The 16,931-nt window shown below is 44.6% G+C and overlaps 1 pseudogene; it reads left to right on the top strand.

The window, feature by feature from the left end:
• Nucleotides 1–227: 227 nt before the first annotated feature.
• Nucleotides 228–16,711, top strand: LOC115992154 (annotated as a pseudogene).
• The last annotated feature ends 220 nt before the right edge of the window (nt 16,712–16,931 follow it).

The raw sequence follows: 16,931 nt of genomic DNA on the forward strand, positions 1-16,931 counted from the left end.
GGTAAAATCATTTACATTATCATTGTAAATTGTTAAATCCTTAAAAAGAGTAATTCTTTAGAGTATAAACATAACTAATCACACACTTAATTTCACAATTTTACTGATTCGTGTGATTGTGAGTGTCTAATGTATACATTAAGTGTGGGTCAAGTTAGAAAATGTATACCACACATAGTCACACAAGTAAGTTGTAAAATTAAGTGTGTGATTGGTTGGGTCTATAGGTGGACTCATCCTTTAAACCTTCTTGATATGTGAAGGTGGATGCTACCTATATAGCTAGATGTTCTTCTCATTCACTACAACAAAAAATGTCTATTACATCAAGTGTTAATACAACAAAATATATATATAGTAGTTTTAGACAAAATATCGCATCTACATGTTAAAATGGTTGCAATAGTAACTTAAAAGTGTTAAATTATTGCATCAACAATAATAAGTTGTAATAACTTATAATTTTTAGCTACAATAGAAACTTTAATATTTTTGGAAAAATTGTTGCAATAACTTAAAATGAAAAAATCGTTACAATAAATTGATACCAATTGTTTTTGCAATCTATTGCAACGAAAATTTCGAATTAATAGCTTATTGCATTGAAGTTACCATTGCAATAATTTGATATTAATTCTTTTACAATCTATTGCAATGACAAACACGTAACTGCAATGAATATATTGTTGCAATAACTTGGTATCAATTATTTCATAGTTAATCGTAGTAACAAAATGAATTAATTATCTATTACAATGAAGATATCATTATAGTAATTTAATCCGATTTATTTTGTTTAATTATTTGTAATCTATTACAACAAATTTCGTGAAGTAATAATCTATACTTGCAAGATATTCGAAATAGTAAATTGCATATTGCAACAATATATATATATATATATATATACCATTGCATCAAAGTTATTATTAAAATTGTGGGGCCCGGCCCAGAAATAATGGGCTACTCCAAAATCAGGCCCGTCCGAGGAGCGTCCTGCCCGAAGAGAAACCACACATGAAGCATTATTCAATCCCAATAACGAGGAGGCAACCTTTCCGAGGAGCAACTCCTCCTTGGACGTCACGAAGTCCAGACGGGGAACTCTCCCCAGCCAACTCAGTTCACCCTCTCAACATATAAAATGAATAAAATCCAAAATATCCCAGGGAGAGCTACCACCACATTAATTGCGCCCCAACCACCCTCTTGGCCGCATTAATGAGGAAATGACCCCTGAACAGTACCGCCTTGGCCTCTGCAACTTACATGGGGAGAGATGAGGGCGTCTGATGGGACAGACACTCAAGTAGATGCTTAGATGATCAACAGGTGTAAGGTTGAGATGAGAGGAAGGGAACTATATAATGTAGTGGAGTCCCTCAAAGAAGGGGACAAAAAATTCTGTATGAGGAACTGAAGAAATAAACTTATACGTGAGAGATCCATCCTGGTGTTTTCATTTTCTGCAACAATGCTATCCATATATCAGACCGAATAGACTCACTGAGACCAAGTTCTTTGACCCATCCTCTACAAATATTTATTGTGGGTTGCGCTTTGGGCCAGGGCCTGATCAATCGAATTTGGGCCGGAAAAATCGTGCAACCACAATTGGCGCCGTTTGTGGAAAGAACTAGAGCATCAGCTAGCACAACGGTCAAGCATGGCAGAACTAGGTCCGCACCAGGAGAATCCTCACCAGGCTGACTCCCAACAGACACAACCCGCCGAGTCCCAGAGGCAAAATAACCCCGTCAACCCAGGCCACAGGGGAAATCGTGAGGGAAGTGCGCATACTATCCGGACAAGCTAAAGTCACACTCAGATAGGTAGTCACGTGTCCTAGAAGCGAAATAGTCACCAGGCCATGCAGCGAGAGATAGATGATCTGAAGAGGAAGCTACGACGAGCACAGCGAAGGCGATCTCCTTCAGACTCAGACAAGTCCTCTAATGCGGAGGATGTGAGTTACCGACGGAGGTCAAGGACCCCCCCAAGCGAAACCTTTACCTACGAAAAGGAACCACGCCCTGTGCGGAAGTATGAGAGCACATCTAGTAAGGGTTCGGGAAACGATGCCATGAAGAAGGCGTTGGATCAGGTTTCAAGGTCCCCCTTCACGTATAGAATTGAAGGGGCTGAGCTGCCTCGACGGTTCAACCAACCAGCATTCGCCATCTATAGCGGTCGATCAGACCCGGTGGAGCATGTGAGTCAATTTAACCAAAAGATGGCGATATACTCGCAAAATGAGGCCCTTATGTGTAAAATCTTCCCGTCCAGCTTGGGATCAATGGCGATGAGGTGGTTCAACGGCTTGAAGACAAATTCCATAAGCTCTTACAAGTAGCTCACTCGAGATTTCTGCTCTCGCTTTATCACCAACACCAGAGTCCCCAGGCCCCTCGGTTCGCTATTTTCCTTGTCCATGCACGAGGGAGAGACTCTGAAAGCATACTCCGATAGATACTGGGAAGTATATAATGATCTGGATGATAACCACGACGCTGTCGCTATCAGCACATTCAAAAGTGGCCTCCCCACCGACCATGGCTTAAGGAAATCCCTCACTGGTAAACCGGTTGCCAACGTTGATCAGTTGAGGGATATGATAGACAAGTACAAAAGAGTGGAGGAAGATCAGCTGCAAGGGAGGGGGAAGGAGAAGGTTATCCACCCCAAAGCAAATGATTTCAGGTCGGAACGGCACAACCATGGTCAGCCGAGGAGAGATTTTTCGCGACAGGCTGGGCAGAGTAACCCGCTAACAGTGAATGCCGTATTCAGAGAGCCGGTACAACAGGTACTGGAGAAAGTAAGAGATGAGTCCTATTTCAGGTGGCCGGGAAAGATGGCTGGAGAACCTTCCAAACGTAACCAGAACCTGTACTGCCACTATCATCAAGACCATGGGCACACTACTGAGGACTGCAGGAATCTGTGGAATCATCTGGATCAGTTGGTCCGAGAAGGAAAGTTACGTCACCTGCTGCACCCGTCGAGTGGCCACACCAGCCAAGCAACACAAGAGCCTCGAAAGGACGTGACCTTAAGACCACCCACCGGGACGGTACATGTCATCCTCGCCGCACCAGGAAGAACGGGACCACCCATCCCCAGGGGGTTAGCTGTTTATCGGCTCCCCTCCGGGAGTAGGCAGAGGGAACGCAAAAGGTCAAAAAAGGGAAGCTCTTTGATACTGGGGTTCTCGGATGAGGATAAGAGAGGAATTATTCAACCTCACGATGATGCCTTGGTGGTCACTCTAAGGATTGGGGGTTTTGACGTGAAAAGGGTGTTGGTGGATTCGGGAAGTGCAGTAGAGATAATGTACCCTGATCTATACAAGGGGCTGAACCTGAAGCCAGAAGATTTGGCAGTTTATGACTCCCCCCTACTTAGCTTCGAGGGAAGAATGGTTACGCCAAAAGGACAAATCCGACTACCCGTACAGACTGGGGCGGAGGTGGTGGAGGTGAATTTTATCGTCGTCGACGCTTACTCACCCTACACCGCGATAGTCGCCAGGCCATGGATCCACGCCCTGGAAGCCGTAACCTCCACACTTCATCAGAAGGTGAAATACCCATCCAAAGGACAAGTGGAAGAGATCCGAGGAGATCAGGTCGTATCCAGGCAGTGTATGGTGGCCGCCGTCTTACATCGGCCCCATGCCGAGTCCTCGGCCCCTGAAAGTTTATAGCAATCAGCCGCCTCGGCAGAGCAAGACGACGGACTGGCCGAGGAGATAGGGTGTGAAAGTTTAGATAAAATCGCTGTCAACGACGACCTGGAGAAGTTCTTTCTGGTCGGCTCGGAATTGCCCCCTCAAGAAAAGGAGGAACTGGTCAGATTTCTTAGAGGAAATGTCGACGTGTTCGCATGGGACGCCTACGACGCCCCGGGCGTCGATCCTAGCCTTATTTGTCACCACCTGAACGTCAACCCCTCTTCCACTCCGAAGAAGCAGCCACCCCGACGCCCTTCAAAGGAACATGCTAGTGCCGTAAAAGACGAGGTGGCAAAGCTAAAAAGAGCGGGGGCTATCAAAGAGGTCTTCTACCCAGAGTGGCTGGCAAACACTGTGGTGGTAAAGAAGAAGACAGGGAAATGGAGGGTCTGCGTAGACTTCACGGACCTGAATAAGGTGTGCCCAAAGGACCCATTCCCCCTACCCCGAATTGATCGATTGGTGGATGCAATCGTGGGGCACCCTTGAATGAGCTTCCTGGACGCCTTCCAAGGCTATCATCAGATACCCCTTGCGTTAGAGGACCAAGAGAAAACGGCTTTCATGACGCCCATCGGAAACTATCATTACAAGGTGATGCCATTTGGGCTAAAGAACGCAGGCTCAACCTACCAAAGAATGATGACTCGGATGTTTGAACCACAACTGGGCAAGATCATTGAGGTTTATATAGACGATATGGTCGTCAAGAGTAGAAGGGCGTCCGAGCACGTGAAGGACCTCGGAACAATCTTCACCATATTAAGGGAGCACCGGTTGCGGCTGAATGCCTCCAAATGTTCCTTCGGGGTCGGGTCTGGGAAATTTGTAAGGTATATGGTCACCCACAGGGGAATAGAAGTAAGTCCCGATCAAATCAAAGCCATTAACGGCCTACAGGCTCCTCGGAATCCGAAAGAAGTACAGAAGCTCACTGGTATGATTGCGACGTTGAACCGGTTCATATCGAGATCGGCGGATCGATGTCGGCCTTTCTACCTCCTGATAAACAAGTGGAAAGAGTTTGCATGGTTGGAGGATTGCGTTCAAGCTTTCCAGCAACTTAAAGACTACCTGTCCCGACCACCCATCATGTCCAGCCCTGAGGCAGATGAGGTGCTGTTTGCCTACATCGCCGTAGCTCCCCACGCTGTAAGCCTGGTACTGATACGGGATGATAATGGGGTGCAGCGACCGGTGTACTATGTGAGCAAATCACTACATGAGGCCGAGGTGCGATACCTACCTTTAGAAAAGGCAATTCTGGCAATAGTGCATGCAACCCGAAAACTTCCTCATTACTTTCAGGCGCACACGGTCATCGTTCTGACTCAGCTTCCTCTCCGAGCTGTGCTTCGAAGCGCTGACTATACAGGAAGGATCGCTATGTGGAGTGCGCTCTTGGGAGCCTTTGATATAAAATATATGCCCAGATCCTCCATCAAAGGACAGGTCCTCGCAGACTTGGTAGCGGAGTTTGCTGAGCCCTCCATAGAAACAACAACCGAGAAGAGGGACATGGATGGAAAGTCGGTTGGTGCGATTTCCACAGGGAGGAACACGCATTGGAAGGTCTACGTAGATGGCGCAGCCAACCAGAGAGGGTCAGGAGTTGGAATAGTTTTAATATCCCCGGACGGTGCTGCCATTGAAAAATCATTAAGGCTCGGATTCTCGGCTACGAATAATGAAGCCGAATACGAAGCCTTACTTCAAGGGATGACGATGGTTCAAAAGTTGGGCGGAAGAATAATAGAAGCGTTCTCGAACTCCAGACTGGTAGTCGGACAGGTGATGGGTGAGCTGGAAGCCCGAGATACTAGGATGCAAGAGTATCTGGGACAAGTCAAGCGGCTGCAGACGAATTTTGAATCCTTCAATCTGACACACATTTCCAGGAGTGTCAACACCCATGCGGACTCGCTGGCCACTCTCGCCACGTCCTCGGCACATAATCTGCCGCGAGTGATCCTGGTTGAAGATCTAGCCCAGGCAAGTCCCATCAGCAGAGGCCCTGCCAGAGTCCATCAGATCAGCAAGAGTCACAGCTGGATGGATCCCATAAAGAACTTCCTTCAAAACGACGTCTTGTCGGAAGAAAAATTGGAAGCCGAGAAGATACGAAGGAATGCTCCTCAGTTTTGGCTGTTAGAGGACCACAAACTATATCGGCGCTCCTATTCTGGACCGTACCTACTCTGCGTACACCCAGAAGAATCCGAATCTCTACTTGAGGAGTTACACGAGGGGATTTGTGGAAGTCATACCGGAGGGAGATCGCTGGCGCACAGGGCACTTACCCAAGGGTATTGGTGGCCGAACATGCAGAGAGAGGCCCAAGAATACGCTAAGAAGTGCGATTAGTGCCAAAGATTCGCCCCGAATATCCACCAACCCGGAGGAGTTCTCAACCCCCTCTCGAGTCCATGGCCGTTCGCACAATGGGGCCTTGATCTAGTTGGACCCTTCCCCAAGGCCGCAGGGAACAAGCGATACATAATAGTCGGAACAGACTACTTCACTAAATGGGTGGAGGCTGAACCATTGGCCAACATTAGGGACGTGGACGCCCAAAAATTCATCTGGAAGAATATCATCACCCGCTTCGGGACTCCGCGTACACTCATTTCCGACAATGGTCTGCAGTTCGACAGTAAAAACTTTAGGGAGTATTGCCGCGAGTTTGGAATCATCAACCGATATTCCACCCCCGCCTACCCTTAGGGAAATGGACAGGTCGAAGCCGTGAACAAGGTCATAGTGAACGGACTGAAGAAGAGGTTGGACGAGGCGAAGGGGAGATGGGTAGAAGAACTCCCCCATGTCTTATGGACTTATCGGACGACGCCGCGACGATCAACCGGTGAAACCCCCTTCTCGATGACTTACGGGGCTGAGGCCGTGCTCCCGATAGAGAACAACTTTCCCACACTGAGGTCTAGATCGTTTACCCCAAGCGATAACGACGAGTTATTGGAACGGAGTCTGGACCTAGCCGAAAAAAGAAGGGAAAAAGCGATGATTCACGTGGCCTATTATCACCAGAAGCTGAGACAAGGGTATGATGCTAACGTCAAACCACGGCCTCTGGGGCCAGGTGATCTCGTAATGAGGAAGATTCTTGGCAGCGCAAAGAACTCCTCATGGGGCAAGTTGGGGCCCAATTGGGAGGGACCATACCGTGTCACATCCGTGGCCGGAATAGACGCCTACTACCTAGAAGATTTAGATGAAAAAACTGTACCTCGACCATGGAATGTAAATAACCTCAGAAGATATTATTATTAATGAGAATGGCTTAGCATACGTTTTCTTTCATGATTATCCGCTGCTTGCTGGGCTACTGACAACTATTCATAGTTTTAAACAGAACTCAAGTCCTGCATGGCTCCTCGGACCACAGACTTGGGGGAAATTATTACTCATAAGTTTTAAACAGAACCTAGTCCTGCATGGCTCCACGGACCACAGACTAAGGGGAAATTAATACTTAAGGCAACTATTCATAGTTTTAAACAGAACCCAAGTCCTGTATGGCTCCTCGGACCACAGACTTGGGGGAAATTATTACTCATAAGTTTTAAACAGAACCTAGTCCTGCATGGCTCCACGGTCCACAGACTAAGGGGAAATTAATACTTAAGGCAACTATTCATAGTTTTAAACAGAACCCAAGTCCTGCATGGCTCCTCGGACCACAGACTGGGAAATTTTACTCATAAGTTAAAAACAGGAAACCTGCATGGCTCCACGGACCACAAACTAAGGGGAAATTAATACTTAAGGCAACTATTCATAGTTTTAAACAGAACCCAAGTCCTGCATGGCTCCTCGGACCACAGACTTGGGGGAAATTATTACTCATAAGTTTTAAACAGAACCTAGTCCTGCATGGCTCCACGGACCACAGACTAAGGGGAAATTAATACTTAAGGCAACTATTCATAGTTTTAAACAGAACCCAAGTCCTGCATGGCTCCTCGGACCACAGACTTGGGGGAAATTATTACTCATAAGTTTTAAACAGAACCTAGTCCTGCATGGCTCCACGGACCACAGACTAAGGGGAAATTAATACTTAAGGCAACTATTCATAGTTTTAAACAGAACCCAAGTCCTGCATGGCTCCTCGGACCACAGACTTGGGGGAAATTATTACTCATAAGTTTTAAACAGAACCTAGTCCTGCATGGCTCCACGGACCACAGACTAAGGGAAAATTAATACTTAAGGCAACTATTCATAGTTTTAAACAGAATCCAAGTCCTGCATGGCTCGTCGGACCACAGACTTGGGGGAAATTATTACTCATAAGTTTTAAACAGAACCTAGTCCTGCATGACTCCACGGACCACAGACTAAGGGGAAATTAATACTTAAGGCAACTATTCATAGTTTTAAACAGAACCCAAGTCCTGCATGGCTCCTCGGACCACAGACTTGGGGGAAATTATTACTCATAAGTTTTAAACAGAACCTAGTCCTGCATGGCTCCACGGACCACAGACTAAGGGAAAATTAATACTTAAGGCAACTATTCATAGTTTTAAACAGAACCCAAGTCCTGCATGGCTCCTCGGACCACAGACTTGGGGGAAATTATTACTCATAAGTTTTAAACAGAACCTAGTCCTGCATGGCTCCACGGACCACAGACTAAGGGGAAATTAATACTTAAGGCAACTATTCATAGTTTTAAACAGAACCCAAGTCCTGCATGGCTCCTCGGACCACAGACTTGGGGGAAATTATTACTCGTAAGTTTTAAACAGAACCTAGTCCTGCATGGCTCCACGGACCACAGACTAAGGGGAAATTAATACTTAAGGCAACTATTCATAGTTTTAAACAGAACCCAAGTCCTGCATGGCTCCTCGGACCACAGACTTGGGGGAAATTATTACTCATAAGTTTTAAACAGAATCTAATCCTGCATGGCTCCACGGACCACAGACTAAGGGGAAATTAATACTTAAGGCAACTATTCATAGTTTTAAACAGAACCCAAGTCCTGCATGGCTCCTCGGACCACAGACTTGGGGGAAATTATTACTCATAAGTTTTAAACAGAACCTAGTCCTGCATGGCTCCACGGACCACAGACTAAGGGGAAATTAATACTTAAGGCAACTATTCATAGTTTTAAACAGAACCCAAGTCCTGCATGGCTCTCGGACCACAGACTTGGGGGAAATTATTACTCATAAGTTTTAAACAGAACCTAGTCCTGCATGGCTCCACGGACCACAGACTAAGGGGAAATTAATACTTAAGGCAACTATTCATAGTTTTAAACAGAACCCAAGTCCTGCATGGCTCCTCGGACCACAGACTTGGGGGAAATTATTACTCATAAGTTTTAAACAGAACCTAGTCCTGCATGGCTCCACGGACCACAGACTAAGGGGAAATTAATACTTAAGGCAACTATTCATAGTTTTAAACAGAACCCAAGTCCTGCATGGCTCCTCGGACCACAGACTTGGGGGAAATTATTACTCATAAGTTTTAAACAGAACCTAGTCCTGCATGGCTCCACGGACCACAGACTAAGGGGAAATTAATACTTAAGGCAACTATTCATAGTTTTAAACAGAACCCAAGTCCTGCATGGCTCCTCGGACCACAGACTTGGGGGAAATTATTACTCATAAGTTTTAAACAGAACCTAGTCCTGCATGGCTCCACGGACCACAGACTAAGGGGAAATTAATACTTAAGACAACTATTCATAGTTTTAAACAGAACCCAAGTCCTGCATGGCTCCTCGGACCACAGACTTGGGGGAAATTATTACTCATATAAGTTTTAAACAGAACCTAACTCCTGCATGGCTCCTCGGACCACAGACTTAGGGGAAATTATTACTTAAGACAACTATTCATAGCTTTAAACAGAACCTAAGTCCTGCATGGCTCCTCGGACCACAGACTTGGGGGAAATTATTGCTTATGATAGATTGGGAGATTATTACTTAAAGGAAATCATTTTAATACGTGCGCGCAGTCTGGCACCATCGCAACTCTCAGATGCGCAGCCCAAAAACCCATTTTATTTTGACCGTTTATCTGTATCTACATAGTTGCAAATGTTTAAAGAAGAGCGCTACTGACGTGCATCCATAGTGAGCAAAACGAACATTTTATATTAATATTCTGAGCACATTAGAAAGAGAGGTCCTTACAAAAGAACGGGAAAATAGGACGACTCTCGGTCAAAAAAAAAAAAAGGGGAAAGAGTACAAAGATCAAAAGCCTAGAAGGCTAAGCCTCAGCAGGAGGATCTTCTTTCTGCTCGGGCTGAGGAGGCGGAACCTCGATGGTAGAGTCTGCGACGGGATCCTTCGCCATATCGGGCACAAGGACAGCATCAGGCGTCGCCAGATCCTGCTCTGAAGCCATTTGGGCGTCATCAAGCTTCTCTCGGATCTCCTGAGGATAGAAGATGTTCTCGGGCAGTCTTAGCGCTGAATCCGCAGGAACTCCTGCAGCATCGAGAGCATGAGCCCATGAAATACTGCAGTAATCCCTGCACACCTCGGGGATCTCCTCGGATAGCCTAGCCTCCGTCTCTTCGGCCCCGAGCTGGCGAGCGGCACTCTTCTCAGCCTCTGTGGCCTCTCGGATCAGTTGGGCCTCCTCTTTGACCCGCAGCAACTCATCCTCGACCTTTTGCAGAGCAGTCTTGAGGTCCTGCACTGCCTGTTTCTCGGTGGCGAGGTTGATCTGGGTCGCAAACAGCTCCTTGTGCTGGTCCTCCGCCTGGACCTCAGCATTCTTCAAACCAGCATCTGCAGATTTGCGCCGGTTCTCCGACTCCTTGAACTTGTCCATGAGTTCAGCGTAATCGTGCTGGAGGGACCCCAAGGTTTTCTCCACCTCCGCCCGCGCCTGGGTCTCGACCTCAGCCCGACTACTGTTGCCGCGGCAAAATTCCTCAGCCACGAATACCTGCTGAGTAATCTACAAACGAAACAAGATTGCTTTAATCTAACAAGGTCAAATAGATCAATGAAACAGTAAAAGGATTACTTACCATTGCGAGATCCCTTTTAAGGGATAGGAAAATCTCAGGCTGAGAGAACCGCCTATAAGCCTCCATATCCCGAGGAAGGAGTAGGGGTTGCTCTAAGGCCTCGGCCACGTATCCTGCCCGGCCTCGGTTGTACTCTCGGATCGAAGCATTGTAGGGGATGGCCACCCCATCCAACTCCAACCTGGGGCCCCATACACGCGGGGTAGCACGTACCTCCGCAAGAATCTCCTCGTCCCGACTCTCCGAGGAGTTGCCCCTTCTGCTCCTTGGCGCGCGAGTGGTCTTTTGCTGCTTGGTCGGCTGGGCAACCACCTCGCCCTCCTCAGGAGAGTCGGCCAGCCTTTTCTTCTTTAGGTTGGGATTAACCTTAAGGCCAAGCTCCGAGGTGTCCGTAGGAGCCACAGGAGGGAAGGTCTTGCCCTGTGGTGGAGTTGGTGCCTTCGAGGACTGCCCTTTCGATGACTGTCCTTTCGACGACTGGCCTTTCCCTCGGGAGGCCATCAGTTCCTTCAGAGTTTTTCCTTTTCCTACCATAGGCTCTATCTCTTCGCCCGAAGTATCGTCCGAACAGATAACGATGGAAGGAACACCAACTGCAGAATGTCGGTCCCGCTCTCCTTCGGGATCAGAAAGTTCCACCAGGGGGGTCTGCTGAACTTCCTCCTCAAAATAAAACTCGTCTATCTCTGCCTCAAGGGAAAGACGAGATGATTCAGCTTCCTCTTCAACCTGAACGGCAGCACCAGGCTCGTTTGGCGGAGGTAGCTGCTCTGCCAAGTAGGGATCTCTAACACCGGGCAGCACAACTGGTGGCAGATCGTGTTCAGCTAGGAACCCGTCCCTGGACACGTCAATCCTAGCCAACCTCGGACTACCAGCCCTTATGGCGTGACCAATAGCCTGGAAAGAGCTGCTCAGAGGTTGATAGCCCAGAACCAGATGGGCAGCACGCAACTGCCCGTCCTCGGAAATGTAGATCTCCGACCTAAGAAGGTAGTTCAACGCTGGCACGTTCACAAAGTTTAGCCGAGGGGCGACGTGAATTTTATCTGCAAACAATCAAGGAAAAGGGGATTAGTTCACGAAATCTTCCAATTATAAGGAAAGCAAAAAATGTAACCCCTCAATGCTAAATCCTATCACAAAAGGGACCGATCCTAGAGACGCCGCACCTGGGTTTCCTGCCCGAGTTGGACAATGAATACCGTCGAACCACTCCCCAGAAGCAATAAGGAAATCATTCTTCACTGTCTTATTGGATATTGGGAGACAAGAGATCAACCTAACGTCCTCGTTCCGGGATTTAAGATAATACCCCTCATCCCCGAGGCGATGACATTCGTACAGATAAGCCACATCGTGCCAAGTAAGGCCCAGATTCATCCGCTCGTTTAAGACATCTACACAGCCTAGAATCTTGAACATATTCGGGGCACACTGATATGGCGTCAACCTATGGTTGAACAAGTACTCCCTTGTAATCCTACGCATGGGAAGTGTCATCCCTCCCTCTATGAAAGCAATCATGGGGATAACGACTTCTCCCTCACGCCTATCTGTCAATACTCCTTCAAGAGGACAGTACCGCAGCCCAACCCCCGGGGGAATGTGGTATTTTGCCCTAAAGGCTTCCATAGCGGCTGAAGTTTTTACTAATTTCTCAAATCTACCCATCAGAACTGAACTGGGGAAACAAAAGTAAAAACTAAGAAGAAAAGTAGAGTCCGAGGAGGGAATTGAAACGGCGAGATGAACAAAACGTACCGGTACTTCCGCAAAACGCTCGACGGGACGCCTAGAAATCTCTCGTGGACGAAACGCTTCACAGAAAACGGCTACGGTGGCGTAACGGACGCAAGTGCTGGTATATCTCTGGGATTCGATGGGGTTCTCTGGAGTCCTCTGAGGTTTACGAAATGCAGATAAAAAGAAGAAACTGCACCCCTCTGACGTCTTATATAGCCAAGACGTGAGAGAAAAGATCGCTCCTGCCTAAAAACGCGAGAATAAACGATGGCCGTTCGATCTACGCCACACCGTTGGATGAGGGAACATAACGCCTCCAGAAGTTAATGGCCGCGCCTCGTAAATTGTAGCGCGTCAAAAGTAACGGACCGCACGCGCGCCACACGCTCTCCTTATTTCCGTCCTCTCCCAAACATCAAAACCCCGTTTTCTCCTCCTCAGAATGAGATAGAAACCGGAGTTTTGAGGGGCTATTGTGGGGCCCGGCCCAGAAATAATGGGCTACTCCAAAATCAGGCCCGTCCGAGGAGCGTCCTGCCCGAAGAGAAACCACACATGAAGCACTATTCAATCCCAATAACGAGGAGGTAACCTTTCCGAGGAGCAACTCCTCCTCGGACGTCACGAAGTCCAGACGGGGAACTCTCCCCAGCCAACTCAGTTCACCCTCTCAACATATAAAATGAATAAAATCCAAAATATCCCAGGGAGAGCTACCACCACATTAATTGCGCCCCAACCACCCTCTTGGCCGCATTAATGAGGAAATGACCCCTGAACAGTACCGCCTTGGCCTCTGCAACTCACATGGGGAGAGATGAGGGCGTCTGATGGGACAGGAACTCAAGTAGATGCTTAGATGATCAACAGGTGTAAGGTTGAGATGAGAGGAAGGGAACTATATAATGTAGTGGAGTCCCTCAAAGAAGGGGACAAAAAATTCTGTATGAGGAACTGAAGAAATAAACTTATACGTGAGAGATCCATCCTGGTGTTTTCATTTTCTGCAACAATGCTATCCATATATCAGACCGAATAGACTCACTGAGACCAAGTTCTTTGACCCATCCTCTACAAATATTTATTGTGGGTTGCGCTTTGGGCCAGGGTCTGATCAATCGAATTTGGGCCGGGAAAATCGTGCAACCACAAAAATATTTGGAGTTTATTGCAACAAAAATTTTTGTTACATAAACCTATTACCTCAAATTTTATTGCAATATTTTGTATTAACTATTGTAATGACTCTAATGTTATTGTAATGGTTTTTTTCGTTGCAATAAAGATTTTTTCTTGAGTGATTGATGGCGTAGCTATAATGCTATATAGATCATACTTTGCATTCTTCAAAATTTCTCCAAGAAAATGGAGCACAACTTCATGAGCCGCATGGATAGGAAAGCAATTACAGAAGATTCACTGCTACTAGGAAGCACTACAGGAGAAAATATATCCCATAACCAAATTCTTGATGCCCCCACATGTACAAGTACAAGCACGACTCCTAATTGGGTGGTCAAGCTTGTCAATGACTCCATGAAAGAAGAATCATTTGCCACCCCAAGATATTGTACAACGCCGTGCACAATATTCCGAGCTCCTACAAACATGAGACGAGTTAATGAACATGCCTATGACCCTGTGCTTGTCTCTATTGGCCCTTTTCATTACAAGAAGGCACTGCTACAAGGGATGGAAGAGCATAAACTCCAGTTTCTTTTCGGTTTGATGCGTTATCAAAGCAAGGAAGAAAAAGAACATAGGTTTCAACGTCTTGCTGAGGCCATGAAGAGGTTGGAAGGGAGAGCAAGACGGTGTTACTCTGAGGCCTTTGATGATATTTCTACGGATGATTTTGTCCGCATGATGGTCATTGATGGCTGCTTCATACTTGAGCTCTTCCGCTATTATCAAAGGAGTGAAAAGGTAATCACTAATCCATTCCATTTATTTCATTTGCTTTTACCAATTTTTTTAAAATTTGATACTTAGGAGAGGAGAAATTTGTATGTTGGATGTGTTCTGAAAAATACCAAAAAAAAGTCAAGATGCGAATTGAACTATAAAAGTACTCTTGACATTTGCTTGATCAATAAATTATGCCTATTAAAATGATTAATTTACACCATCTTCGGGACTCAAAAACTTTGAAAATTGCCCCTAAACTTTTAAGAGTTTTAAAAGTTGAACAAAAAGAATTTTCAAGTGTGCTTTTGGAGGTTTCTAGTGTTTGTAGTTATGCATCTGTAAATTTAGTTAATCGTTTTAGTATTTTTTTTTTTTAACTTTTATTTTGATTGTCCTTATTTGTTTAATTTTCAGCAATTTTAGTTTGATTGTGCTTAACTTTTAGGTTTTTTTAGTTGTTCTTTATTAATATTTTAAGGTGTTGAATTTTTATTTCACATATATATATATATATATATATATATTTATGTATGTATGTATGTATGAAACAAAATAGCTTGCTCATTTTTTTTTTTTTTGGTTGCCTTGTACAGGGAATCATATAAAGACATTTTTTCTTTCATTATGATATAAAATATGAGCTGGGGCAATGGTCCAAGCTAGCATATTCTTTCAAAAATGAAAATGAGAATGATCTAGATTCCCCTTCAATACAAATGCAAGTTAAGTAAAAAAAGTAACCCCATTTACAGAATGACAAAAAAATTACTCTATAATCCAAGAAACTAAAATATTGCTCTTTCTAAACATCATTTTCATGACCAAAAAAGAAGAAATATATATAGTGTATGTTTGTCTAGTTTATTTTTTGCTAGCTTATTTTACTAATTAACTTAATTTTTTATTTTTGCTATTATTCATAGGTTCCACTGCACTTTTTGATACTATTGATGAGTTTCACTGTACTATTTCAACTAACATTTACCTTTATCTACAATATTTTCAGCAAAAAGTTTTCAATTTCAGTAAAATAAGTGGATTTCAAACAGACCCATAATAAACAAAAATTGGGGAATCCTAAATTATTGAAGGAAAATTTTGTTAATCCCATGCAGGAAAAAGTTGATGATCCCATCTTCAGAACACGTTGGAAGCTACCTGTAATTAGGTTGGATTTAGTGAAGCTCGAAAACCAACTTCCATTTTTTGTCCTACAAGAGTTATATATGCTCACTAGCTTAGGCCACGAGCCTCCTCTCATACATGTTGCACTTAAGTTCCTTCACCCTTTACTCACTCCAACTCAAAAAATACCAATACATGACCCATTTCTTGAACACGCACCTGACCATTTACTTGCACTTTTTCACTCAACTTTCAACCCCAAAGAAAATTCAAAATTTACAAGTGCTTATGGGTCCCTAATGCAAGAGAAAAAGTGTTAAATACCTAGTGTTAGGGAGCTCCAGCGAGTTGGGATTTTCTTAAAGAGTGGAGAGGGTGACTTATTAGACATAAAATACCATAGTCACCACATGACAGTCTTGACCGGTAGGGCTTCACTAGAGATTCCTCCTCTTTTCATTGACTATAAAACTGGACCTATCTTGAGAAACCTTGTTGCCTATGAACAATGCAACAAATGTGTAAAACCTTATTTCACATCTTACATTATGTTCTTTGATGGACTTGTGAACACACCCGAAGACGTTCAAATTCTTCGTAACAAGAGGATCTTTTACCATGTTCTGGGCAGCGACCAAGAAGTTTCTGTGCTTCTCAATGATCTCACCAAAGATGTTGCTTATGATCATTGGCATGAGTGCTACCTTTCGCCATTGATACATAAAATTTATATTCGTTGCAATAAAACATACCTCAAGATCCAGGCAACGATCAGACGTGAATATTTTTCCTCACCAGTCAATTCTATATCATATCTGATTACGTTTCTATTATTGTATCTTAGTGTCATACAAACCATGTTTACTATTATTGCTTACATTCGACCACATCCTGATCATTAAATCTCTCTATATTACTATAGAGCATTGAATTGTATGAACATTAATTGTTACCTGGACTATTATTTCTTAAGTAGTAGTAACATTAAGAGGTTGTAACAAGATTGTGTTAGGAAAGTAGTGTTTGTTAGTAGACATTTACAACAACGCTAGAGATGAAACAAATTTTACAATTTTGTTTACAATATATTTGAGGTGGTAGATTATAATAGTGCATATCACCACTTTTAAATAAGCCTACAACCGATATCACTTTTATAATACATCAATGCAATCTATTATCTGTAATTGTGATAAAAGTTGTGAAATTTTGTTGTGTATTTAAACTTATTGCTTCATTTATGGATAGCTTATCTGTGGAATGATGCTTTTAAGAGAATTTCTATTCAGCTCTACGTCATTACAAGATGGGTTATTCCTATTCCTCCAAATCGTCCACATAAAACAAAAAGGACTGTCCATAGATCATTTTAGCCTCTTATATC

Source organism: Quercus lobata, chromosome 5, assembly GCF_001633185.2.
Source record: "Quercus lobata isolate SW786 chromosome 5, ValleyOak3.0 Primary Assembly, whole genome shotgun sequence".
NCBI lineage: Eukaryota > Viridiplantae > Streptophyta > Magnoliopsida > Fagales > Fagaceae > Quercus > Quercus lobata.